Source organism: Suricata suricatta, chromosome 3 (genome assembly GCF_006229205.1).
Source record: "Suricata suricatta isolate VVHF042 chromosome 3, meerkat_22Aug2017_6uvM2_HiC, whole genome shotgun sequence".
NCBI classification, from domain to species: Eukaryota; Metazoa; Chordata; class Mammalia; order Carnivora; family Herpestidae; genus Suricata; species Suricata suricatta.
Window position 1 is genome coordinate 164,416,804 of NC_043702.1, and position 7,461 is coordinate 164,424,264.

The 7,461-nt window shown below is 42.0% G+C and overlaps 1 protein-coding gene across 1 annotated transcript in view; it reads left to right on the top strand.

The window, feature by feature from the left end:
• MARC2 (mitochondrial amidoxime reducing component 2) overlaps nt 1–7,021 on the top strand; it is a gene marked incomplete at its 5' end in the record, with an annotated part of 31,791 nt that extends 24,770 nt beyond the window's left edge. The window contains one exon of the mRNA XM_029933408.1: nt 6,148–7,021. The remainder of the gene's footprint in view (nt 1–6,147) is intronic.
• Nucleotides 7,022–7,461: the final 440 nt, after the last annotated feature.

The following is a 7,461-nucleotide window of genomic DNA, read 5'->3' on the forward strand; positions in this document are numbered from 1 at the left end:
TGTTTGTCTTGTTTTGTTTCAGTGGGCTTGGCTTTCTGCCTGTCTGGAACTTGGGGTTGTTGGTTCTTTCTTTTAGCTGTCCTAGAGAGACTTCAGCTTTGGGGAGGGTAATAACCATTGCCCTCTCATTGAAGACCATCTTCTTCTCGAGGGGGATTCTGTACCGCCACAAATATTTAATGTTTATTTATTTTTGAGAGAGAAAGCAGGAGAGAGAGTGAGCAGGTGAGGGAGGGGCAGAGAGAGTGGGAGACACAGAATTCAAAGCAGGATTAGGCTCTGAGCTGTCAGCACAGAGCCCGAAGCAGTTTGAACTCACAAACCAAAAGACCATGGACCATGACCTGAGCTGAAGTTGGAGCTTAGCCAACTGAGCCACCCAGGCGCTCCTGCCAGAAATATTTAAAATTTGAACTATAAACCAAGTGGGTAAAAGCAAATTGGGGATACCATAATTGGATGGGTGGATCAACCCCTACTGTCATTTAAGTTACAATCCAATTTTTTTTTAGGATTTTACTGTCCTTTCTCACAGATATTTTGCAAAACATAAGTCAGCGTTAGAAGCAATTCAAAATTCACTTGTTCCTTTACCAACCCCAACACTACCCTTGTCTGTTTCAAAAAGCTTATAAAATATTGGCCTTAGGAAACAAAAGTCCTTCTTGGCGGACTTTCCATTCTTTCTGTGTTCCTTAAAGCTGAACATCTTATCATGTCTTTGAAATTTAAACATAGCCCACAGCCAGGTACCTGAAACTCAGGGGAAAAAAGAAAAACTTTTTGAAAATACAAACTATTCTAAGGACACTTGTGTCCAAACTCTAGCAAGCCTCCTTAATTCCAGAGACAGATACAATCTTGAAAGATCTTCTCCTGCAGTACTAGTGACTATAAGGTTTTTACATCTGTGTGTTTGTGTGTATATTATAAATGTGACATATTTTCCTACCTCTGGATGGTAGTGCTAAAATTTATTTGCAAAACAGCTCCATTTGGTTGATTTGAACGCAAGCATTTGTAAGGATTGGACATTCTAGAACTCTCAAACAGATAGAAACTAACCCCAGTGTTTCCCGGCTTCACATGATCTGAGCAATATTCAGTATTAAAGCTAACCTAAGGTTATTGGTTTAAGTAAAATAGACATGTCTTTAGAGTTATCAAAATGAAATATAAAACTTTTACCCTACTAGAGTTTGCTAGCCAATTAAGCACTTGTTATCACTTAGAGGATTTGTAAACAAAAGCAGAATAGCTTGAAAGCATGAATGACTCCTCCTCACATCTCATAGTTTTTATGGTTAATGTTTTGCTTTTTCATGTTTATTTATTTTGAGAGAGAGAGACAGGGAGGGAGAAAGCATCAGTGGGGGAGGGGCAGGGAGAGAGAGGGCGAGAGAGAACCCCAAGCAGGCTTCATATCTGTCACCACGGAGCCTGATTTGGGGCTCGATCCCACGAACCATGAGATCATGACCTGAGCTGAAACCAAGACTCCGACACTTAACCCACTCGGCCACCAGGTGCCCCTTTGTGGTTACTCTATACATAATTGTTGGGAGCTGTTAAAACACAAAATTTAACCAAGTAAAAATGAAGACCTAACTGGCTTTAATAAGCGGTTCGTGAATCCGGCTTTATTAAGCACATTGTGGTGTCTGTTGTCAGTCGGGTGGGAGGGGCAACAAATGTGGGACGAATGATCCCGTGGACGCAGGTGGCATGGGCTGTGATCAAGAATTCACCTGCAGCAGAACAAAGGTGGAGGTTTCCTGAATACACGTCAAGGGGACAACGGTCAGGGCAGCAGAGCAGAGACCCTCGACAGTGAAGCAGTGGGTTGGGGCTGGCTTAAAGGGGGCGATGAGGAGGTGGAATTTTCCCTTTTTTGGAACCTGTGCCTGGATGTAAGTAGCCTAGTGGTCAGTTAGGGCTTATGGATATTTTGAGGTGGGTCCCCTGATGGACGAACTAGAAGGGAGTAAGTCGTGGATACACATCACAAAGCAAAAGAAGGCTCCCCATGGTATCTGCTCCCCTACCGACCCTGAAGACCTAGAAGTTAAATTGACAAAGAAGAGAAATCCTTGACATCACGGTAGACTGCCTCTACCCAAGACACGGATCAAGACTTCATACTTGGAACCTAGAGTGCTTCTCATTCTTTCCTTCCCTCTGGCCTTAGTGTGGCAAGATAACATCCCCATTATTATTTTTTAAATTAATAATTTATTTATTTTTTAATTTACTTCCAAGTTAGCACATAGTGCAACGATGATTTCCGGAGTAGATTCCTTAATGCCCTTTACTCATTTGGTCCATCTCCCGTCCCACAGCCCCTCCAGTAACCCTCTCTTTGTTCTCCATATTTAAGAGTCTCTTATGTTTTGTCCCCTCCCTGTTTTTATATTATTTTTGCTTCCCTTCCCTTATGTTCATCTGTTTTGAATCTTAAATTCCTCATATGAGTGAAGTCATATAGTATTTATCTTTCTCTGACTAATTAATTTCGCTTAGCATAATACCTTCTAGTTCCATCCACATAGTTGCAAATGGCAAGATTTCATTCTTTTTGATTGCTGAGTAGGACTCCATATATATACCACATCTTCTTTATCCATGATGAATGTTTGAAATCTTTCCATACTTTGGCTATTGTCGATAGCGCTGCCATAAACATTGGGGTGCATGTGCCCCTTTGAAACAGCACGCCTGTATCCCTTGGGCAAACACCTAATAGTGCAATTGCTGGGTCATAGGGTAGTTCTATTTTTAATTTTTTGAGGAACCTCCATACTATTTTCCAGAGCGGCTGCACCACTTTACATTCCCACCAGCAGTGCAAAAGAGATCCTCTTTCTCCGCATCCTGATAACATCCTCATTATTATCTTGCAGACCATAGCTAAGGCTAAATTTACATTGTCGAGTTAAAAAAGGACCTACAGCAGAGTTCCGTAATTCAGGATTCACTCCTTTCAGCAGGTCCCTGTTTCCCTAGTGAGGAATAAATGTCAATGAGGCTAACTTCGTAATTCTTACAATTACTACAGAATGTGCTGCTAATGCAGTAGCTGTCCAGCAAAGATCCTGGGACCGCCTGTCAAAGTAGTTCTTGATAACAGGATAGCTCTTCGTCATTGTTTAGCTGAGCGAGGAGGTGTTTGCATTGTGGCTGCTGTGCCTGGGTTAACACGTCTGGGGAAATGGACACTCAATTACGTAAGATCGCTGAGCCAGCCGCTCGGCTTAAAGGGATGACTCCTTCAGAGGGGTCTTTCTTTGACTTACTTCATTTTGGTTGGTGTGGGTTTTGGGGATCAAGGCTTCAAAGTGCACTCCAAACACTGGGGATTATCCTGCTTACAGAGATTATAATAATCTTCCTGGTGCATTGTGTCCTTCCAAAATATCTAGGTGCCTGATCGCAAGCACTAGGCACCAAGCAAATGATCTTCCTAAGACTACAATAGCCAGGAAAGGACCAAGGAGGATGATAGACTTAAAGAATGTAAACCTTGAGGTGCGAATATCACAGAGATAAAACAAAAACATCAGACCTGTGAATGCCACACAGAGGTTCCACAGAAGGTTTGAGGATCACAGAGCACAGCTGACAATGACACTAATGCCTTAGATTTTGAGCACAACTCTGTTAAGCTGATACTCTGATTGAGAGAAGGAAATTGTTAACAAGAAAACCACAGCCCCACAATGGCTCCACTTAGGTTAAAGTTTCAAGTCAATAAACCAAGACTGAATACCTAACCTGACTGCAGTTTCAAACCCCCAGGAATGTAATTTTTAACCAGGCAATGTGGAATTTCCTGGTCAATAGTAGCAAATTGCTGGATATATCCCTCCACTCTCCTGAGAAGGGCGCCCTTACCTAAACAGCACACTGCTTGCTAATAAAGTCTCTCTCTGTCTCTTTTTCTTCCTTCCTCCTTCTTTTTCTTTCTTCTTTCTTTCTTTCTTTCTTTCTTTCTTTCTTTCTTTCTTTCTTTCTTTCTTTCTTTCTTTTTCTTTCTTCCTTCCTTCCTTCCTTCCTTCCTTCCTTCCTTTCTTTCTTTTTCTTCCTTCCTTCTTTTTTCAATATCTTCTCTCTGCCTTTAAAAATCTTTCTTTTGGGGCGCCTGGGTGGCTCAGTTGGTTAAATGTCAGCTTCGGCTCAGGTCATGATCTCACGGTTTGTGGGTTTGAGCCCCACGTCAGGCTCTGTACTGACAGCTAGCTCAGAGCCTGGAGCCTGCTTCCGATTCTATGTCTCCCTTTCTCTCTGACCCTCCCCTGCTCGAGTTGTCCCTCTCTCTCTCTCAAAAATAAATAAAACATTAAAAAATATATATATAAAAGAAAAAATCTATCTTTGGTTTACCACAGCGGAGGTCCTCTCTACTTGCTAGATGGGATCCTGCCTGATTCATGAATCATTTAATAAAGTCAATTAGACATTCCAGTTTACTCAGTTAAATTTTGCTCTTTACATGCGTGGGTGGACTGGAGCTGAGAGGGAATGTGAAAGGCTAGGCAGGGGTGGTGGCCTAAGATGTACGCAGGGTGCAAGCTGTGGGTGTGGTGAGGGATGTGTGAGGGCCCAGATCCCTCACACGACAGAGATGCTGTTGGCCACTGGGCCCCCAGCTTCCTTTCAGCTTTCTTATGGAGCACTCCCCGCACCACCCCCTCCCCCACACACTGTGGGCATTTGTCCTGCCGTCCATGCTTTAAAAATAACGGTCATGTTGCTCCTCTACTTTGTGTGCCTACTACGGTTTCTGCATTCTGGGTCCTTTATGTGACAGGTTGATTAAAACCGGACAAAAATAGCAGTTAATATTTGCACTGGGGTTACTTATCCACTTAAAATTTAAAACTTAATTATATAAGAGTTTATCTGTTCCATTATAGATGCAATGCATGTTCCTCATGGTGACGTTAGAAAATACCAGCAAAGTTGAGGAAAGAAATCACCAGTTGACACTGTCTAAAAATTTTATTCTGGATGTTCCCCAGGTGGCTCAATTGGTTAAGCATCTGACTCTTGATTTTGGCTCAGGTTGTGATCTCATGGTGTGTGGGATCAAGTCCCAGTTGGGCTCTGGGCTGACAGTGTGGAGCCTGCTGAGGATTTTCTCTCCCCCCCGCCCCCTGCCCGCTCTCTCTCTAAAAAAATTTTTAAAATTCTGGTTGTTTTTTGGTTTAATGTAGCCATGATTTGTGTGTGTGTGTGTGTATATGTATATAAAATGTACAGATATATTATCATACATAATATATACATGTGTAATATGTACCATACAGGTGTATGTTGTATATCATGTAATATATGCAGATATATAGCATACATATATATGATAAATATATACAGAAGTATGTATCAAACACAGTTTCATAGACTTCCAGTCTTTTCAAATGTCATTTCTGATGGCTTCATAGCATTACATTGCAGGACTATATGACCCGTTCCTTTTTTTTTTATTTATGACACGTTCTAAACAGCATTTTAGAGTATTGTTATAAATAATTCATAATATATATCTTTGTATGCAGAGCCACTTTCAAATTGTGTGTTTTTTGTTAGATTGCTAAAGTGGAATTATTGACTTGTGGGAGACAGGCATAGTTTTTAATATCTTGACTAATGGCTTTCTTTTTTTTTTAATTAAAAAAAATTTTTTTTAAATATTTATTTTTTGGGAGAGAGAGAGACAGAGAGTGACCTGGGGAGGGGCAGAGAGAGAGGGAGATACATAACCCAAAGCAGCTCCAGGCTCTGAGCCGTCAGCACAGAGCCCGACATGGGGTTCAAACCCATGAACTATGAGATGATGACCTCAGCTAAAGTCAGACACTTAACCGACTGAGCCACCCAGGCGCCCCTTGACTAATGGCTTTCAGAAGTGTTCTTCCCTCGTGTGCCGCCGCCTGTCCTGTTAGAGAGATCTGGGCTCTGGGCCCTGGCCAGAACTGGGTGGGCCACTCAGTCTTCACAGGCTGCTCATTTCCCTTAAGGTAATTTGGCGCGGGACATAGTTTACGTTTCCTGCCTTTTAACCATACTGAGTGACTGTTCTGTGAGCTTGTGAGTAATGGCCTGTAGGAGAAATAACCAAGTAATCCGAGGGTCTTGTCGTTTGTTCAGCTTTCTGTGTCCAAGGAGGCTCTGATTAGGACGTGACCGACCGCCACACCACCACCTCGGCCCATCCTCGCTCCCCAGCCTTTGACCATCTTCACCCTGGAAGTGAACCTCGTTTTAACTTTTTGAAGTTACACGTGCTCCAGGTTAACACAGGAAAAGTAGTACAGGTGATTCAGCAATAAGCAGGTATATAAATTTGACATAATGAGGACTCTTTAAATAAATAAAATTGTCTATGAAATTATTTTGAATGTTCCTCTAGTGATTACAGTTCTCAGTCCCTGATGTTAATACTGAGTAAAGAAAGTTGAAAGAATCAGTTAAAAAGCTGCAAATTTTTTCCTAAGTGTTTATATTATCACCTGTCATTCGTGTTTTGGGAGAAATGGAACAAGATCATTGTTTCTGATGTGCCTTATCCGTGTTACCACAAATCCTTGTTTTTGTTCTTTACATGGCTGTTGAATCCTGTCACCATTTTGCTCATGTGCTCTGGACCCCAAAGTAGGGAATCAGGTTGTACTTGAGCGTGGAAGTTATTTTAAGCTCCTGTTTTCATATTCGATGAAGCCATACAAAAGCAGCTTGTGTACAACCACCAGATTCACCGCCTGGAATCACAAGTATGACAAAGAAAACATGGGATTTGAAAACAAATGGAATTTTGAGAGCAGGAGTGAGCAGGAGGAAAGGATGAGCACATTTTTTTGGGTGCAAATAATTTTTAGGTGCAAATAATTTGGTGCAAAAAATAAGAGAAATGAACTATTTTGGTTTGACCAAACAAAAACCCTCACTGAAGTAACATGTGGCTGAATTAACCCACTTATAATTTGGTGGTTTCTTTATTATTAATAAATGAGTCTCAGTTGTACTTCCTGCTTCCTGGGCTGTTTTTCATTTTATGTTAGAACTCTGGTCACTGTCATTCATTTTTCTTGACCCTTTTCTGAGTAGCCTTGCGGAGAGCTCCCCTCCAGGGAAATGAGGGGGCTCCACAGACATTACCTCTTGTGGTTGGGGGGATGCCGGGGACATCATGAACAATACAGATGACCCCCCTGAGGCGTGATGGCCAGGGACTGTGAGGAGACTGGCCAGTGGCCGGTGACGAGCAGCTGTTCCTTGGCTGGGTTCTGGGGCCGAAATGAACCTCCATTCCCAGCACCCCGTGAGGAGGAAGGGTTAAGTTAGCTCTGTCCTGCACTAAGTTTTGGAAATGATGACATTGAAAAATCATGCTAACTGTAAAGTCAGCCATTGAAATAGAGAAGCAGGATTTTCATTTTACATTTCTGAAGGAAAAAAAATTTT